At 35.6% G+C, this 21,265-nt stretch overlaps 2 long non-coding RNA genes across 2 annotated transcripts; both read right to left on the bottom strand.

The window, feature by feature from the left end:
• Positions 1 to 1,025: 1,025 nt before the first annotated feature.
• Positions 1,026 to 7,624, bottom strand: LOC134684177 (uncharacterized). The gene is made up of 3 exons (XR_010101192.1): positions 7,487 to 7,624; positions 6,976 to 7,027; positions 1,026 to 1,080 (listed from the first exon to the last, which is right to left on the bottom strand). It is a non-coding gene; the product is annotated as an uncharacterized LOC134684177 (long non-coding RNA).
• A 4,176-nt stretch (positions 7,625 to 11,800) lies between these two features.
• Positions 11,801 to 19,754, bottom strand: LOC134683301 (uncharacterized). The gene is made up of 3 exons (XR_010100987.1): positions 19,530 to 19,754; positions 17,395 to 17,586; positions 11,801 to 12,106 (listed from the first exon to the last, which is right to left on the bottom strand). It is a non-coding gene; the product is annotated as an uncharacterized LOC134683301 (long non-coding RNA).
• Between the last annotated feature and the right edge of the window lie 1,511 nt (positions 19,755 to 21,265).

The following is a 21,265-nucleotide window of genomic DNA, read 5'->3' as shown; positions in this document are numbered from 1 at the left end:
TAAACAGTCAAGAGAATGTGTAATTGTGGTACAATAGACATTTATGGTTAAATTCCTGTAAAAATGGTTGGATCAAAATGGAAATCAACCTCACACCATGGCAAACTATCGTAACAAGTATGAGAGCTGTCTATCAAATGGTTCCAGGTGTTGCAATCACAAGGTGATACTATTACAATACTCTTTCTTACCTTAAAAGTCAACTCCAATGGCTATTTAAAACATCAATCCATACTGACAAATTATAATAAATGCTGGCCTAAAAAGTAAAATGATAAGTCATTCGAAATTTGTTAAAAAATCAGTGTTCAAATATCATTACGGATTCCTTTAACTTTGGATTGAGGAACATTTGTATTTTTTGTTGGTAACAATTATCATGGATTGATGGACAATTATATTTTTGTGGGTAACATTTTCAATTTATTCAGGATTTTTGTGGGCAAAGATTCCCATGGATTAAGGAACAATTGTATTTTTGTAGGAATTTGATTCAGTTTTTTGCCAAAGTCTGCATACAAGCCTTAGAAAACTTGCTAAGAGATGAAGGGAACACAGTTTGACATCATCCCAAAAACACAAAAAATATGACATCTACTTGACTTTGCCACAAACGTCAATTGTATTTGTTATTTTCATATATTTCCTGTTTACAAAAACATTGAATTTTTGAAAAACTAAGGATTTTCGTATCCCAGCCAGGAATAGAATACCTTAGACATATTTGGCACAACTTTTCTGAATTTTGGATCCTTAATGCTCTTCAACTTAATTCTTGTTTGGCATTATAACTATTTTGATATGAGCTTCACTGATGAGTCTTATGTAAACGAAACGCACGTCTGGTGTACTAAATTATAATCCTTGCAGCTTTAACTATCTATTTCAAATCTTTAAAAACTTCAAAGTCATAAAAATATGAAGAAAAAAAGTTTTCTCACCTCTTTCAGCTTTAAAAACTAGAACACTTCCTTTAAATTATTTTATTCCGAAAATAAAATGTGTTTCACTAGAAGAATTACATACCTACTAATATATATGCAGTATTTGACCAAGTCCACATTCATGAAAACATTGTCGCTGAAATAACATACAAAATAATTAAATGAACACAAATATATATTTTACAAATCTATTTAATCAGCAGCCTAAAATTTAGTTTTCTAACATTTTTTTTTATATTAATTTCAACCTCAATTTTGTTTTACTATTTGCTCTTTCAGTTATCTTCCATTGAATTAAAACTTCCATTTGAAGGAAAATCCTATCTCAGATTACTTTTTCTGATATAAAATTTTATTCCTGAAAAATGGTTCTAAAAAATTCAAAAATGACAAATCAGAAAACACTTGGATAAAAACCAGCTTAAATTGGAGGATTCACTTCTGCTAATGCCCATACGAGAAAGTCAACCTACTCTCTTAACAAAACTTTTCTTGCTAGATTAATTCTCATGGACATATCCAATGGAATTGAATTTCTAGGCCAAATTGACTCAGCTGAACCAACATTGCGAATGGGAAGAATGTGTATAATATCTCATACTATCAGTCTTGTACCTTCCAAAAGAAAATTTATAAAAAAATATTCTCATCAAGAGGATAGCTGACCTTAGATTTTCTGCTTCAACCCATTAAAGAAAACCATAGTGGTGATGGATAGATTGTGAAGATTGATGTCCAACATACTGATGGTGTGAGGATAGTTATATCTCATACTATCATTCTAAGGCCTTCAATATGGAGGATCCTTGACAATCTTCTAGTCAAGAGACAGCTTCCTCACATGACAGAAAACCAAAGTGGCGAAGTGGAAGGGAGAAAAGCATCCCAGTCTTTGAAGATTGATGTCGAAGACATTGATGGTGTGAGGATGATTATATTTCACACTATCAGTCTAATGCCTTCCATATGGAGGATCCTAGACAATCTTCAAGTCAAGAGGACTTCTGAACCCAAATCTTCGGCTTCATCACATGGCAGAAACCAAAGTGATGAAGTGGAAGGGTGTAAAGCTACCCAGTCTGTGAAGATTGATGTCTAAGACACTGATGGTGTGAGGATGGTTATATCTCACACTATCAGTCTAATGCCTTCCATATGGAGGATCCTAGACAATCTTCAAGTCATGAGGACTGCTGAACTCAAATCTTCTGCTTCATCTCATGGCAGAAAACCAAAGTGATGAAGTGGAAGGGAGTAAAGCATCCCAGTCTGTGAAGATTGATGCCTAAGACATTGATGGTGTGAGGATGATTATATCTCACACTATCAGTCTAATGCCTTCCATATGGAGGATCCTAGACAATCTTCTAGTGATGAGGACTGCTGAACCCAAATCTTCTGCTACATCACATGGCAGAAAACCACCATAGTGATGAAGTGCAAGGCAGTAAAGCATCCCAGTCTGTAGAGGTTGATATCAAGGATATTGATGGTGTGAGTATGGTTATATCTCACACTATCAGTCTAATGCCTTACATATGGAGGATCCTAGACAATCTTCTAGTCATGAGGACTGCTGAACCCAAACCAAATCTTCTGCTTCATCACATGGCAGAAAACCAAAGTGGCGAAGTGGAAGGGAGTAAAGCATCCAAGTCTGTGAAGATTGATGTCTAAGACACTGATGGTGTGAGGATGGTTATATCTCACACTATCAGTCTAATGCCTTCCATATGGAGGATCCTAGACAATCTTCAAGTCAAGAGGACTTCTGAACCCAAATCTTCGGCTTCATCACATGGCAGAAACCAAAGTGATGAAGTGGAAGGGTGTAAAGCATTCCAGTATGTGAAGATTGATGTCTAAGACACTGATGGTGTGCGGATGGTTATATCTCACACTATCAGTCTAATGCCTTCCATATGGAGGATCCTAGACAATCTTCAAGTCATGAGGACTGCTGAACTCAAATCTTCTGCTTCATCTCATGGCAGAAAACCAAAGTGATGAAGTGGAATGGAGTAAAGCATCCCAGTCTGTGAAGATTGATGCCTAAGACATTGATGGTGTGAGGATGATTATATCTCACACTATCAGTCTAATGCCTTCCATATGGAGGATCCTAGACCATCTTCAAGTCATGAGGACTGCTGAACCCAAATCTTCTGCTTCATCTCATGGCAGAAAACCAAAGTGATGAAGTGGAAGGGAGTAAAGCATCCCAGTCTGTGAAGATTGATGTCTAAGACACTGATGGTGTGAGAATGGTTATAGCTCACACTATCAGTCTAATGCCTTCCATATGGAGGATCCTAGACAATCTTCTAGTCATGAGGACTACTGAACTCAAATCTTCTGCTTCATCTTATGGCAGAAAACCAAAGTGATGAAGTGGAAGGGTGTAAAGCATTCCAGTCTGTGAAGATTGATGTCTAAGACACTGATGGTGTGAGGATGGTTATATCTCACACTATCAGTCTAATGCCTTCCATATGGAGGATCCTAGACAATCTTCAAGTCATGAGGACTGCTGAACTCAAATCTTCTGCTTCATCTCATGGCAGAAAACCAAAGTGATGAAGTGGAAGGGAGTAAAGCATCCCAATCTGTGAAGATTGATGCCTAAGACATTGATGGTGTGAGGATGATTATATCTCACACTATCAGTATAATGCCTTCCATATGGAGGATCCTAGACAATCTTCAAGTCATGAGGACTGCTGAACCCAAATCTTCTGCTTCATCACATGGCAGAAAACCACCAAAGTGATGAAGTGCAAGGCAGTAAAGCATCCCAGTCTGTAGAGATTGATATAAAGGATACTGATGGTGTGAGTATGGTTATATCTCACACTATCAGTCTAATGCCTTACATATGGAGGATCCTAGACAATCTTCTAGTCATGAGGACTGCTGAACTCAAATCTTCTGCTTCATCTCATGGCAGAAAACCAAAGTGATGAAGTGGAAGGGAGTAAAGCATCCCAGTCTGTGAAGATTGATGCCTAAGACATTGATGGTGTGAGGATGATTATATCTCACACTATCAGTCTAATGCCTTCCATATGGAGGATCCTAGACAATCTTCAAGTCATGAGGACTGCTGAACCCAAATCTTCTGCTTCATCTCATGGCAGAAAACCAAAGTGATGAAGTGGAAGGGAGTAAAGCATTCCAGTCTGTGAAGATTGATGTCTAAGACACTGATGGTGTGAGAATGGTTATAGCTCACACTATCAGTATAATGCCTTCAATATGGAGGATCCTAGACAATCTTCTAGTCATGAGGACTGCTGAACCCAAATCTTCTGCTTCATCACATGGCAAAAAACCAAAGTGGCGAAGTGGAAGGGAGTAAAGCATCCAAGTCTGTGAAGATTGATGTCCAAGACACTGATGGTGTGAGGATGATTATATCTCACACTATCAGTATAATGCCTTCCATATGGAGGATCCTAGACAATCTTCAAGTCATGAGGACTGCTGAACCCAAATCTTCTGCTTCATCACATGGCAGAAAACCACCAAAGTGATGAAGTGCAAGGCAGTAAAGCATCCCAGTCTGTAGAGATTGATATAAAGGATACTGATGGTGTGAGTATGGTTATATCTCACACTATCAGTCTAATGCCTTACATATGGAGGATCCTAGACAATCTTCTAGTCATGAGGACTGCTGAACTCAAATCTTCTGCTTCATCTCATGGCAGAAAACCAAAGTGATGAAGTGGAAGGGAGTAAAGCATCCCAGTCTGTGAAGATTGATGCCTAAGACATTGATGGTGTGAGGATGATTATATCTCACACTATCAGTCTAATGCCTTCCATATGGAGGATCCTAGACAATCTTCAAGTCATGAGGACTGCTGAACCCAAATCTTCTGCTTCATCTCATGGCAGAAAACCAAAGTGATGAAGTGGAAGGGAGTAAAGCATTCCAGTCTGTGAAGATTGATGTCTAAGACACTGATGGTGTGAGAATGGTTATAGCTCACACTATCAGTATAATGCCTTCAATATGGAGGATCCTAGACAATCTTCTAGTCATGAGGACTGCTGAACCCAAATCTTCTGCTTCATCTCATGGCAGAAAACCAAAGTGATGAAGTGGAAGGGAGTAAAGCATTCCAGTCTGTGAAGATTGATGTCTAAGACACTGATGGTGTGAGGATGGTTATATCTCACACTATCAGTCTAATGCCTTCCATATGGAGAATCCTAGACAATCTTCAAGTCATGAGGACTGCTGAACCCAAATCTTCTGCTTCATAACATGGAAGGAAACCAAAGTGATGAAGTGGAAGGGTGTAAAGCATCCAAGTCTGTGAAGATTGATGTCCAAGACACTGATGGTGTGAGGATGGTTAAATCTCACACTATCAGTCTAATGCCTTCCATATGGAGGATCCAAGACAATCTTCTAGTCATGAGGACTGCTGAACCCAAATCTTCTGCTTTAATCACATGGCAGAAAACCAAAGTGATGAAGTGGAATGGAGTAAAGCATCCCAGTCTGTGAAGATTGATGTCCAAGACACTGATGGTGTGAGGATGGTTATATCTCACACTATCAGTCTAATGCCTTCCATATGGAGGATCCTAGACAATCTTCTAGTCATGAGGACTGCTGAACCCAAACCAAATCTTCTGCTTCATCACATGGCAGAAAACCAAAGTGATGAACTGCAAGGGAGTAAAGCATCCCAGTCTGTGAAGATTGATGTCTAAGATACTGATGGTATGAGGATGATTATATCTCACACTATCAGTATTATGTCTTCCATATGGAGGATCCTAGACAATCTTCTAGTCATGAGGACTGCTGAATCCAAATCTTCTGCTTCATCACATGGCAGAAAACCAAGTGATGAAGTGCAAGGGAGTAAAGCATTCCAGTCTGAAGATTGGTGTCTAAGACACTGATGGTGCGAGGATGATTAAATCTCTCACTATCAGTCTAATGCCTTCTATATGGAGGATCAAAGACAATCTTCTAGTCATGAGGACTGCTGAATCCAAATCTTCTGCTTCATCACATGACAGAAACCAAAGTGATGAAGTGCAAGGGAGTAAAGCATCCAAGTCTGTGAAGATTGATGTCTAAGACACTGATGGTGTGAGGACGGTTTTATCTCACACTATCAGTCTAATGCCTTCCATAAGAAGGATCCTAGACAATCTGCTAGTCATGAGGACTGCTATACTCAAATCTTCTGTTTCATCACATGGCAGAAAACCAAAGTGGCGAAGTGGAAGGGTGTAAAGCATCCCGCTCTGTGAAGATTGATGTCTAAGACACTGATGGTGTGAGGATGATTATATCTCACACTATCAATCTAATGCCTTCTTATAAAGGATCCTATACAATCTTCTAGTCAAGATGAGAGTCCTGGATACCGATAGTGTTAGGAAGGTTATATCTCACACTATCAGTCCAATACCTTCCGTATAAAGGACCCTAGACAATCTTCTAGTTAAGAGAGGTGAAGTAGTGAAGGGGAGAAGCAAATTAGCTACGGTTCTACAAACAAATTTCAAAAGGTAGGTTGGCCGATTTTCCTCAACAATAGTTAGAATTTTAGTTCTATTGGATTCGTCTATAAAAATAGGATCTGCCTATAGAAAGCTTTTGTTAAAAAGGTAGGGTTAACTCATATGGCTATAGCAGAAGTGAATTCTCCAATTTTAGCAAGTTTTCTAGATCGGTAACATCCAATGTCTTTTGCACAGATGAATGTTTACCATCATAAAGCACATGTCCTACCGGAAATTCAGCACTATATCTATAATTTTGATGTACAATAAAAAAAAATGCCTGACCAAAATAAACTCATCTACAAACAAAGATGGTGGTCCTCATACTGACAGTACTATTTTTAAGGACCATATTAAGAATACAGTAGAAGATTTAAGTTATAAGTATTATACCTTGTGGTGATTGTAAATTAGTATTGTACCAACAATTATCCAAAAGACTTGTATTAATTTAACCATTTTTTACCTTGGAGAATATATTTTATCTACAGGTTACCTTTTCTGTGGAAGGACATCCTGATACTGGCTTCAGGATTCGGAAGAGCAATCTAAAGAAGTAAAAACAATTTTTTATCAGTATTATCGGTATACAACTCAATGCTGTCAGACAGACATATACATCTTCCAATATTTCAAAACACAAATTATAATTGACCTATTGCTTATTATAATTGAAAAAAACGAAAAAAAAAATAATATATAGTATTGACCAAAGTTCCATGAGGTTATGGTAATAAAAATTTATTTCTGGATACAATCTCATTATCATAAATAATCTTCTGTCCAAGTTTGATAGAAAAGCATGCAGGATATTTTAAGAGAGTAATCAAAATTTTAAAGACCAACCACAGAGTAAATATTGGTGGATGCCACCACCTTTTACATTGACAACAATGACAGAAAGTAGGATTGATTTGTCTTGCTTTTTTGTCACAGGCTCGACAAAAAAAAGGCAAAATTCTAAACGTGAAAGAAAGTGCTAAAAAGGTCAAATGTTATAAACTAACCTGTTTGCTTGTGCTCGCCAGCTCAGCTGTGGCCTATCTGGACTTAAAAGTGCATGTAGACAAAGGTAAATGCCAACTGCAAAACACCTGCCTCTTCCTTTCGATATACCAGTTTCAATTCTCTGTTATGACTTTGGCATAAGGTATTCAGCCAAGTTGTTATTTAAAAAAAAAAAAGAGGCAACTAAAATGCTGATGAAAGTGAAATATCCGATTTACTATTTTGTAATTTACAAACATTGAGAGTCATTAAATCATCCCCATTTAAAAACTTTACAAAAATATTAAAACATTCCAATTTAAAAACTATACAAAACATGTTACACATTCCGATTTAAAAGCTTTACTAAAAACAGTTAAACTTCCCCATTTAAAAACTTTACAAAAACAAAAACTATATGTAAACATCCCCAATTAATTTTTTTTTTACAAAAATCAGGTAAAATCCAAGTTATTTTTTTCCAAAACCAGATTAACATCCCCATTTAACAAGTTTACAAAAACAGTTTCACCATGTTCAACATCCCCATTTGAAAGCTTTACAAAAACAGTTAAACATTCGAATTTAAAAACTTTACAAAAACAGTTTACCATCCAAATCTAAAAACTTTACAGAAACAGTTGAACATCCAAATTTAAACCAGTAATAGCAATTACTTGGTACATATGGTAGTTACGGAGTGACCTAAATCGGTCAAATTGAGCCATCCAACTCTCAGTTAGTACCAGTAATAGAGCATACTTGGTAGATACAGAGTGACCTAAATCAGTCAAATTGAGCCTCCTCACTCTCAGTTAGTACCAGTAATAGAGCATACTTGGTAGATACCGAGTGACCTACATCAGTCAAATTGAGCTTCCTCACTCTCAGTTAGTACCAGTAATAGAGCATACTTGGTAGATACCGGGTGACCTAAATCAGTCAAATTGAGCCTCCTCACTCTCAGTTAGTACCAGTAATAGAGCATACTTGGTAGATACCGAGTGACCTAAATCAGTCAAATTGAGCCTCCTCACTCTCAGTTAGTACCAGTAATAGAGCATACTTGGTAGATACCGAGTGACCTGAATTAGTCAAATTGAGCCTCCTCACTCTCAGTTAGTACCAGTAATAGGGCATACTTGGTAGATACCTGGTGACCTAAATCAGTCAAATTGAGCCTCCTCACTCTCAGTTAGTACCAGTAATAGAGCATACTTGGTAGATACCGGGTGACCTAAATCAGTCAAATTGAGCCTCCTCACTCTCAGTTAGTACCAGTACTAGGACATACTTGGTAGATACCGAGTGACCTAAATCGGTCAAATTGAGCCTCCTCATTCTCAGTTAGTACCAGTACTAGGACATACTTGGTAGATACCGAGTGACCTTAATCGGTCAAATTGAGCCTCCTCACTCTCAGTTAGTACCAGTAATAGAGCATACTTGGTAGATACCGAGTGACCTGAATCAGTCAAATTGAGCCTCCTCACTCTCAGTTAGTACCAGTAATAGGGCATACTTGGTAGATACCGAGTGACCTAAATCAGTCAAATTGAGCCTCCTCACTCTCAGTTAGTACCAGTAATAGAGCATACTTGGTAGATACCGGGTGACCTAAATCAGTCAAATTGAGCCTCCTCACTCTCAGTTAGTACCAGTAATAGAGCATACTTGGTAGATACCGAGTGACCTGAATCAGTGAAATTGAGCCTCCTCACTCTCAGTTAGTACCAGTACTAGGACATACTTGGAAGATACCGAGTGACCTTTATCGGTCAAATTGAGCCTCCTCACTCTCAGTTAGTACCAGTAATAGAGCATACTTGGTAGATACCGAGTGACCTGAATCAGTCAAATTGAGCCTCCTCACTCTCAGTTAGTACCAGTAATAGGGCATACTTGGTAGATACCGGGTGACCTAAATCAGTCAAATTGAGCCTCCTCACTCTCAGTTAGTACCAGTACTAGGACATACTTGGTAGATAACGGGTGACCTAAATCAGTCAAATTGAGCCTCCTCACTCTCAGTTAGTACCAGTAATAGGGCATACTTGGTAGATACCGGGTGACCTAAATCAGTCAAATTGAGCCTCCTCACTCTCAGTTAGTACCAGTACTAGGACATACTTGGTAGATACCGAGTGACATAAATCGGTCAAATTGAGCCTCCTCACTCTCAGTTAGTACCAGTACTAGGACATACTTGGTAGATACCGAGTGACCTTAATCGGTCAAATTGAGCCTCCTCACTCTCAGTTAGTACCAGTAATAGAGCATACTTGGTAGATACCGAGTGACCTGAATCAGTCAAATTGAGCCTCCTGACTCTCAGTTAGTACCAGTATTAGGGCAAACTTGGTAGATACCGAGTGACCTAAATCAGTCAAATTGAGTCTCCTCACTCTCAGTTAGTACCAGTAATAGAGCATACTTGGTAGATACCGGGTGACCTAAATCAGTCAAATTGAGCCTCCTCACTCTCAGTTAGTACCAGTAATAGAGCATACTTGGTAGATACCGGGTGACCTAAATCAGTCAAATTGAGCCTCCTCACTCTCAGTGAGTACCAGTAATAGAGCATACTTGGTAGATACCGAGTGACCTGAATCAGTCAAATTGAGCCTCCTCACTCTCAGTTAGTACCAGTACTAGGACATACTTGGTAGATACCGAGTGACCTTAATCGGTCAAATTGAGCCTCCTCACTCTCAGTTAGTACCAGTAATAGAGCATACTTGGTAGATACCGAGTGACCTAAATCAGTCAAATTGAGCCTCCTCACTCTCAGTTAGTACCAGTAATAGGGCATACTTGGTAGATACCGAGTGACCTAAATCAGTCAAATTGAGCCTCCTCACTCTCAGTTAGTACCAGTAATAGAGCATACTTGGTAGATACCGAGTGACCTAAATCAGTCAAATTGAGCCTCCTCACTCTCAGTTAGTACCAGTACTAGGACATACTTGGTAGATACCGAGTGACCTTAATCGGTCAAATTGAGCCTCCTCACTCTCAGTTAGTACCAGTAATAGAGCATACTTGGTAGATACCGAGTGACCTGAATCAGTCAAATTGAGCCTCCTCACTCTCAGTTAGTACCAGTAATAGGGCATACTTGGTAGATACCGAGTGACCTAAATCAGTCAAATTGAGCCTCCTCACTCTCAGTTAGTACCAGTAATGTAATGGTTACTAGGTACATATGGTGTGCTGAAGAATACATTTTTTTTTTCGGTCAAACTGAGCTGCCTCAGTGTGTGGATGCGTTGTGTAACATATGGTAGGGGACGTTACTATACCTAAATGGGAGGTATAGTATCTGTGAACCCTAAACACAGATGGCGACTTAACTTCCCATATGTATACACAAGTATCCAACTTTTACATGTTTTGTTTTTCATGTCAGTCAACAAAAATAACTAATTATAACAACTGAAGAACCTTAGCTGCAATTCAATAATATCGGTATAAAAAATTATAAGTTTTTTTCTTGGTGTTATAATTATCAAGTTCTACTAACCAGTCCATTATCACTGAATTAGTACATGTTTTTGTTTAGCGGCCAGCTGAAGCAAGCTGAGCGTCTGATTTTCTTGATGTATTGAAGACCTATTAGGTGGACTTTGTCTTGTTTTCTGCTCTTTAGTTGGGTTGTTGTCTCTCTGACACATTCCCCATTTCCATTCTCAATTTCATTCTTCAAGTTTTTTGAAAGTATAGGGAAAGTTGTGGTCATAGGGTAAACACTGTGTGACAGAAACTGAACAATACAGCTCAACCAGAAATACACGAAGATGTCAAAACAGTTTTTAACAGTAAACTATCATAACTTTATACAGTATTAATAGTATTCAATGTGGTGATTTTTCTTATGTATTTAAATCCATGATAATTTATCATTGATTCATTATCTTTGATACATGATTAATAAATGGAGTATGTGAATGTCTCATTGGCAATTATATCACATCTCCCGTGTCATCATTAGCTGAGAGGACTACTGTAGTATTTTGTGTTGCTTACAAATAAATCAAGTGTGGCATTAACTCCAGTAAATCAATCTATGAACACATATACAATGTGTCATACACAAACATCTTATAGAATCAGTATGAAATAAAGATAATTATTAGGATACATATATGTACATTTTCCAAAGGTCTATTTGTGTGGTATGTCTCTACACTAAGCATATCAATCAAGAATCAGTTTATAAGAATTATGTAATAAGTGGCATGAAAAAAAACCCAACTTTTCTATTAACATTTCTGTTTTCTTCTTTAATTGATTAAGGGTTACAATCATGTTTTTATAAATGGTATAACCATCAATTCATACACAGTTAGTATCTAAAACAAATTCTCTTCAAATCACAAGAAGAAAGTAACATTTACATATATTCATGTCTTTAAATGCACACACATTTGTTTGTAACATCTGATTCTTTGCCTTGTAAGTCTTCATGATACATGTCATACAAATGGTAGTCAGATACATCCACTCTTTGTAATAACAATCAAATATGAATTATTGTCTCATGATTCAGTGATGTACTAAGAAGATTCATTAAAAGTTGAGCTCTTTTCCTCTGTGATTCCTCTTCAAACAATATCTTGTTCTGAACTTCTCTCTACATACTGAAAAATAAACAAAAAACAGTATTCATTATCCTAGCTACATTATCATGATTATGCTACTGGTTAGAATTAAATCATCCTAAAACTAAACATGCATATGCAAACATTTTTAAATTTGCTAATGAACATGATTGTGGTTGGTTCATGTTTGCCATTTTAATTTTTTTAGTATGGTATTTTCTGTTCATCCTGTGGATAAATTTAACTCCTTTGTTTAATCCTTGGTTAAGGGGGCTCGCGGGTCTAAATATTTTTTTTATTTAATATAGGATTTCGCTATATTTTTCTATAAATGAATTTTATTTTATACTATATAGAAAAATGAAATAAAAAATGGGGTCACCGTTCATTTACGCTCACAATCTTCATTCCAAAGAAGCATACATTTTTGTGTAATATCGAAATAAAAAAAGAAGTAAATTACAGAAAAATCGCTTAAACTTTACAATTACTTAGTTTATGTACAGCTTATTCGAAAACAACAATAAAAAATATCGGTCACCGATGAGTTGAAAAAGATTTTCAATTTTTAAATAAGGCAAAAAATGGCATTTTTGCACCAAAGGGAGATAATTTGGAGCTTTTTCAATGATATCTCCATTTTAAAAGTCACCTGGGGCCAGCAAAAAATGATTTTTGGGATGATATTTGTACCATATGATAAAGTAACAACTACTAAAGATAATTAATAAATTTGTAATGAAAAATAAATGTTTAATTTTTTTCTGAAAATCTTATACCCACGAGCCTCCTTAAATGATTTAGATTCAACCTTGCTTCAGACCTCTATTAATAGTTTAACCAACGGATATTTTGTCTAAAGTATGATTCCCTGTTTACTACAAGATTGGAAAGGTCTCTTAATGTTAAATACAACATTTAATGGAATGCAAGTCTACTGACAACAATAAAGCATAAATTAAAGAACCTTAGTGAGCACGCTCACATACCCCACGTCCCCACATTGTCATTGGAGAAATTAAATAAGTGTAAGGAAAAAAAATTGTATAAGAAAAAATATTGAATAATAATTTCCTGTAAATATGCACATCTACATGCATAGCGTGTCCTTATTATCTTCAAAATTTCATGAATTTCTGTTGTGTGGTTTCAGAGGAGTTGAGATGACAAACTAATGCAAAAGCACATTGAAGCAAATAAGTTCAAAGGAGCGTAACTCCTAGAAAAAACAAGTGAAACTGCAAGCTATTGCTCACTGATGATACCCCCGATGCATGTGGATAATATTAATAGTGTAAAAATATGAAAGTGTTCGGGAAACAGGAAGTTGTCGAGTGATGAATCTGAAAACGCATCACACAGTATAGCTGACTTATATAAATCCTGAAACCAAATTTCAGAAATCCTTGTATTGTAGTTCCTGAGAAAAATGCGATGAAAAATATTCATGGGACGGAGGGACTGACGGACTGTAGGAAGGACAGACAGAGGTAAAACAGTATATGAGAAAAATGTGACGAAAATTTTCAACTTTTCAAAATCCTGAAGCCAAATTTCAGAAATCCTTGTATTGTAGTTCCTGAGAAAAATGTGACGAAAATATTCAACTTGGCTATTATGTGTTAAATCATACAAGTGTTTGGTAAACAGGAAGTTGTCAAGTGATTAATCTAAAAACGCTTCACAGGGTATAGCTGACTTATATAAATCCTGAAACCAAATTTCAGAAATCCTTGTATTGTAGTTCCTGAGAAAAATGTGACGAAAATTTTCAACTTGGCTATATCATGTGTAAAATCATACAAGTGTTCGGTAAACAGGATGTTGTCAAGTGATCAATTTTGAAAACACATCACACTGTATAGCTGACTTAGATAAACCCTGAAACCAAATTTCAGAAATCCTTGTATTGTAGTTCCTGAGAAAAATGCGATGAAAAATATTCATGGGACGGAGGGACTGACGGACTGTAGGAAGGACAGACAGAGGTAAAACAGTATACCCCCCCCCCTTTTTAAAGTGGGGGTATATAAATGAATCATAATTTCCTGTCAATATGCACATCTTCGTAGTATGTCCTTATTATCCACAAAGTTTCATAAGATTCTGTTGTGTGGTTTCAGAGGAGTTGCAATGACAAGAAACAGGACTGACGGGTCAAAATCTTTATACCCTGACTTGGGACAGGCACATACATATATAATGTGACGGGGTTAAATATGTTAGCAGGATCTCAACCCTCCCCCTAACCTGGGACAGTGGTATAACAGTACAACATAAGAATGAACTATAGCACTACTTATTGATAAGCTGTTAAAATACAATATGCTATAATGAACCAAAACAGAAATCTAAACTTAGAAAATTGTGCCAATTTATTAGAATTATAAATGACAAACTGGATTCTCTCTGATGTGAACCTATCAGCTAAACTGATCATACTGTTGTAATATAACTCATATTTTTATGCTTCCTCAACAAATGTACAATGCAATGTAATGTTAATTAATATGTTTTTTTTCTGTACATATATACCTTTGTTCAACCTACAGGTTATACCAGAACAAGAGAGCACATGCTGAAATGTCTTTATTTATCATTGATATTGTATTGAAAGTCCTAAATATAAAGCTTTGTCACATAATCTTAACATTAACCAGGAAACTTAAACATTGACCAATGAACCATGAAAATGAGGTCAAGGTCAGATGAATAAAATTGAGAATGGAAATGGGGAATGTATCAGAGACAATAACCCGACCATAGAAAAAAACAACAGCAGAAGGTCACCACCAGGTCTTCAATGTAAAGAAGTTGTTGAAAACTGATTATTTAAGTGATTTTTTTGTGTCTAAAAACCAAAACTTTGCACAAATTTATTAGAACAGAAAAACTAGAGGCTCTAAAGAGCCTGTGTCGCTCACCTTGGTCTATGTGAATATTAAACAAAGGAAGAGGATGGATTCATGACAAAATTGTGGTATTGTGTTTTGGTGATGGTGATGTGTTTGTACATCTTACTTTACTGATCATTCTTGCTGCTTAAAATTATCTCTATTTATAATGAACTTGGCCCAGTAGTTTCAGTAGAAAATGTTAGAAAAAATTTACAAATTTTATGAAAATTGTTAAAAATTGACAATAAAGGACAATAACTCCTTAGGGGGTCAATAAACCATTTCAGTCACTTGACTTATTTGTAAATCTTACTTTGCTGAACATTATTGCTGTATACAGTTTATCTCTATCTATAATAATATTCAAGATAATAACCGAAAACAGCAAATTTCCTTAAAACTAACAATTCAGGATCAGCAACCCAACAACGGGTTGTGATTCATCCAAAAATTTCAAGAGCAGATAAATCTTGACCTGATAGACAACTTTACTCCAGATTTGGTCTAAATGCTTTGGTTTTTATGTTTTAAGCCAAAAACTGCATTTTACCACTATGTTCTATTTTTAGCCATGGCGGCCATTTTGGTTGGATGGCCTGGTCACCGGACACAATTTTCAAACTGCATACCCCAAAGATGGTTGTGGCCAAGTGTGGATTGATTTGGCCAAGTAGTTTTAGAGGAGAAGTTTTTTGTAAAAGATTACTAAGATTTAGGAAAAATGGTTAAAAATTGACTATAAAAGGCAATAACTCCTAAAGAGGTCAGCTGACCATTTCGGTCATGTTGACTTATTTGTAAATCTTACTTTGCTGAACATTATTGCTGTTACAGTTTATCTCTATCCATAATAATATTACAGATAATAAACAAAAACAGCAAAATTTCCTTAAAATTACTAATTCGGGTTAATAATTAAACAGGTTATCTGATTTATCTGAAAATTTCAGGGCAGATAGATCTTGACCTGTTAAACAATATCACCCTTTGTCAGATTTGCTCTAAATGCTTTGGTTTTTGAGTTTTAAGCCAAAAACTGCATTTTACCCCTATGTTCTATTTTTAGCCATGGCAGCCATCTTGAATGGTTGGCCGGGTCACCGGACACGTTTTTTAAACTAGATACCTCAATGATGATTGTGGCCAAGTTTGGTGTAATTTGGCTCAGTAGTTGCAGAGGAGAAGATTTTTGTAAAAAAAAAGCCGGACGATGACGGACGCCAAGTGATGGGAAAAGCTCAATTGGCCCTTTGGGCCAGGTGAGCTAAAAATCAAACTTGATCTGTAACTTCGATATTTGTTTGGTAGGGGTGTGCCATTTTTGCCTCAAAAAACGTACCCATATTAATATAACATTCACTGAAATTCAGTACCTATTATATTATGTAAATATTTAAGAGAGAATGACCCATACTTATATATAATACAATATTCAAAATATGACCCATGCTTATACAAGCACTAACTCATCATCACTCATAATTCAAAAATATACCAGCTACCCTTAAGTTTTTATAAATGAATTGACATCGTTTGATGCACAAATATTTTATAATGTAAGATTCTAAATAGCATATTTATGTATGATATGTAGATCATACCACAAATCAATATACAGTTATTAAACGTAAATACATTTTAATATAGGATGTCATTAAAAAGGAGGGTCATTTTTATATATAATCTTGCAAAATTATGACCCATTTTTGGCATATCCCTGTATACCCAATAATAGGAAGTTACCCCCCCCCCCCCCCCCTCCCCGTGGTTAACTCCCTGGATCAGTTTAAAATACTGATCCAGAGTCAGTATATTAAGATATCCAACCTGTGTGTAAATATGTAAATGTGTTAATTTATTTGTTTTGTTTTTGCACAAATTATTTTTGAATTATTGCACTCATTAGTTATTATATTTTATTAAGTGTCTGTTTGCGATGTGCTGACGTATAGTCATCAATGAGCCGATGGATCGTCATACAATGTAGATGTACTAAATTACTACATTCTTAGTATCTACTATAATAGGTTAGGAGTAAACACCCAATATGGTGGTAATTTCATCCCATGTACAATGGTAATCACTCATAGATTTATGAATGATTTATTTCTATTACTATAATGTTTCAAATAATATTTTCGCATGCTTAGCATTGAAACAAGAAATAAATGTATATTCTTTAGACAAACACAGACTACTGAGGATTCATTTATTTTCGCGGTTTAAGGAAAACTTGCATATTGGTGGATATTTAATTTCATGGTATAAAGGCAAAGTCTCCATTCATTCCTTTTGAAAATTTGTTATTTGTTGAATGTTCAAATTTGTCGTTCCCTTGTCCCAAAAAATCCCTGAAAATTGGTATCCAATGAATATCAATAAACCCACAGTATCTAAAACAAGAATGCACATACTGAAATGACGTCTCACCTTATATCACATAATCTTCACTGTCGTCACTATCCCTATGTCGAGCTTTCGGCAACAGAAGTGACAGTCTTGACAAGAATGAAAACACTGATCTTCATAACCATATTATACAAATGTCTATCTCCTATCAGATTATTTCGTAACATCACCGACACCAGATCACCAGATCATTAAAACATCAGCTTTCTTATCCTGTACAAAATATAAATATAACCTATATAAGTCTAATGAACTAAACTAGAGGCTCCAAAGAGCCTGTGTCGCTCACCTTGGTCTATGTGAATATTAAACAAAGGAGACTGGTGGATTTATGACAAAATTGTGTTTTGGTGATGGGGATGTGTTTGTAGATCTTACTTTTCTAAACATTCTTGCTGCTTACAATTATCTCTATCTATAATGAACTTGGCCCAATAGATACAGTGGAATATGTTAGTGAAAATTTACAAATTTTACCAATATTGTTAAAAATTGACTAAAAAGGGCTATAACTCCTTAGGGGGTCAATTGACCATTTTGGTCTTTTTTGTAGATCTTACGTTGCTGAACATTTTTGCTTACAGTTTATCTCTATCTATAATAATATTCAAGATAATAACCCAAAACAGCAAAATTTCCTTAAAATTATCAATTCAGGGGCAGCAACCTAACATCAGGTTGTCCAATTCATCTGAAAGGAGTAGGTCCAGTAAGACCTCTTTTTGGCCCCAAATTATAGCCGTTTTACAAAATTGTTAAAATGTAAACTTTCACTTAATTATTGGATAGTAAAATGGTTCTGCTACACAAATATGGGCTGTTTTTGACAATACAATGCACATATATTGGGTACTTGCACCATAAAGTCGTGCTAAATTACTAAAATCTTCACAATTGCAGCATTTTAGTTAAATTTTAGACGGTTTCCGGGTAAAACGAAAGTGGCCGCATTCGTGTTCATCCAAAATATTGAAATGGAAGTTGTATTTGATGATAATACATAACATATGTAAAGATTGAGGATGGAACACGGATGCGGCCACTTTTGTTTTTGACAAAAACCATCTGAAAAGTGTCATTTTTTCGCATATTTGGTAGATTTTTCATATTTGAGCTTGAATCGGATTGTTTTTAATGACTTAATAAGTTAAAATCTTGCACATAAAATAATTGAATCATATGAAATAGACACTTAAGTGTTTAAAAAGTGGTCAAAATCTTTTGTCAGATGAAATTGAATTTTGAGGCCAAAATCGGTCCTTACCGGACCTACTCCTTTCAAAGGTGATAGATCTTGACCTGATAAACAATTTAACTTCGTCAGATTTCCTCTAAACGCTTTGGTTTTTTGAGTTATAAGCCAAAAACTGCATTTTCCCCCCTGTGTTCTAATTCTAGCCGTGGCCGCCATCTTGGTTGGTATGCGGGGTCACCGGATACAATTTTTAGACTAGATGCCCCAATGATGATTGTGGCCAAGTTTGTTTTAATTTGTACCAGTAGTTTCAGAAGAGAAGATTTTTCTAAAAGTTTACGGACGCTGGACGCCGACAGACGCCAAGTGATCAGAAAAGCTGACTTGGCCCTTTGGGCCAGGTGAGCTAGTTATATCTGCAGTTACATACATTAAGTATAATTTAAAGACATTATTTTGGACCTTTTGTAGCTGCATATAAAAATACATGTATCATTTAATATCCATGATATATTATTTCTCCGAGTTTATAGAAATACTTCTTTAAAATAATATAACTTACAGCGAATTTAGAAATTTGGTTGAATACAGGGAACCATTGAAGCATTCCCAGAGCGGGGCCCCACTTATGAAAATTTCTGGATCCACCATTGTTACTAACATATAATTCATGCACATTTATTGGGACTTCAAAAAATACATTTTCTCTCTATAACAGTCTAATTCAAACATCATCAGACACTACTGTAACACAACTATAGGAAATGTGTGCAAATATTTAAGACTTCAATTCAAATAAGTAACTGAACTATTTCTTAAACATGTTAAATAGGAATTAGTGTCCAGAATATAGCAATAAAATATTTCAAATATAGCTGCAATATGTATATGATATTCATACAACTCTTCCACATATTTGCATGTTTCTAGAAATCTCTATCAATAAGTTGAGAAAACTGACCTTATGTTTTTATCAAAATTAAATGAAGGTGTCCACCAAATATGAATACTAACACTCACGCTGCATAACACTTTCTCTCAGTTCAAAATAAATCCTATTCTGACCAAACAATAGAGTTTCCCTCCAAAAATAAACATATGACTTAATCAACCAATTATCATACAGAACAGAGTTTTCATAACACAAACTAGTAAAACCTAGAGAGTTACATGTATAACCAATATATCAAAATTCACTGAGCCATGACAAAGTCTTACAATAATTATAACCACTGATGCATAACTTAAAACTACTCAATAAATATTAAGAATTAAATGTGTCAAACTCATCAGATATACAAATATACATGGTATATATATAATAAATTATGTGAAAATTTAATACAAAAATAAAAATATCAAAAATTACCTGTTAACCACATATATATACACAATCAATCCAATAAAAATCATACCAACTGCAACAGAAAAGAGGTTACCGTTAAGTGCCAGTTAATAATCCTTTTGAATTTATCTTAAGCCACCATTGCAAATCTAAGCAGTTTAGGTAGGGCAAATACACTTTTGCCAACTTTACCAATTTAGGTAATATAAAAAAGAAGATGTGGTATGATAATGCCAATGAGACAACTGTCCACAAGAGACCAAAATGACAGACATTAACAACTATAGGTCACCATACGTCCTTCAACAATGAGCAAAATCCATACCGCATAGTCAGCTATAAAAGGCCCTGATAAGACAATGATTAAAACAATTCAAATGAGAAAACTAACGGCCTTATTTATATATAAAAAAATGAACGAAAAACAAATACATAAACAAACGAAAACCACTGAATAACAGGCTCCTGACTTGGGACAGAGGCACATACATAAATAATATGGCGTAAGGTCAGTTCCCTTTTACTTTATTCAAATCATTGCATGCATACTTTACCAATTTAGAAAGGGCCAATTCCGTTTAAATCTATTTTAATTCACAATTGACAATTTTACAAATTAAGGAAGGGACAATCTATTTTGATGTCCCCTCCCTCCCCCCTTAATTCGTTTCTGATGAGGAGAGATTCTACAGAGATCCAAACAAAGTGGGACAACTTATGCATGAATTAATAAATGTAAAATATCAAACTATCAAACTATGGATAAAAATGTTGAGTATGTTTCAAGTTACCAATACTTAGGACTTATTGTTAACAGTGTTTTTAAGAGGGTGGTAAAGGGTTATTTTCGTGCAACGTTTTCGGCCTATTTATTTCACGTGTTTTCGTGTTTTGAGGTTTTATTTCTCGTTTTCTCGTGTTTGTTTCGACATGCGTGCCTCGTGTTCTCCTTTATTTATTTTCCGTGTTTCGTGTCGGTACTCTTAATTTCTCGTGCTTGTCCCGCATTTGATTTAAAAGTAAACTGGGACTTAATTCAAAGTCAATTTGGAGATTGTTTCAAATTATGTGTTCCTAGAATATTTAAAATTGCTATCAAATTAATTATTATGAATAATATTTTTCTTTCAAATTAGTTGTAACTAGCGGACGCTTAATAGTGATTGCAGGGTCATCATGTCCATTTAATAATGACAATAGGATCTCTAAGAACGGCTAATTAATATATTATTTTACTTTTTCCATTAATATTTACGAATCTATTTCTCGTGCTTCGTTTTTTCCGATTTTTATATTCCGTGCAACATTTTTGCGATTTCTATTTCACGTGTTTCCGTGTCCAGGGGCCCCCT

The sequence above is a fragment of the Mytilus trossulus genome, chromosome 9, assembly GCF_036588685.1.
Source record: "Mytilus trossulus isolate FHL-02 chromosome 9, PNRI_Mtr1.1.1.hap1, whole genome shotgun sequence".
Lineage (NCBI taxonomy): Eukaryota > Metazoa > Mollusca > Bivalvia > Mytilida > Mytilidae > Mytilus > Mytilus trossulus.
The sequence above is the reverse complement of the archived record's forward strand: the minus strand, read 5'-3'. Positions and strand labels throughout refer to the sequence as shown.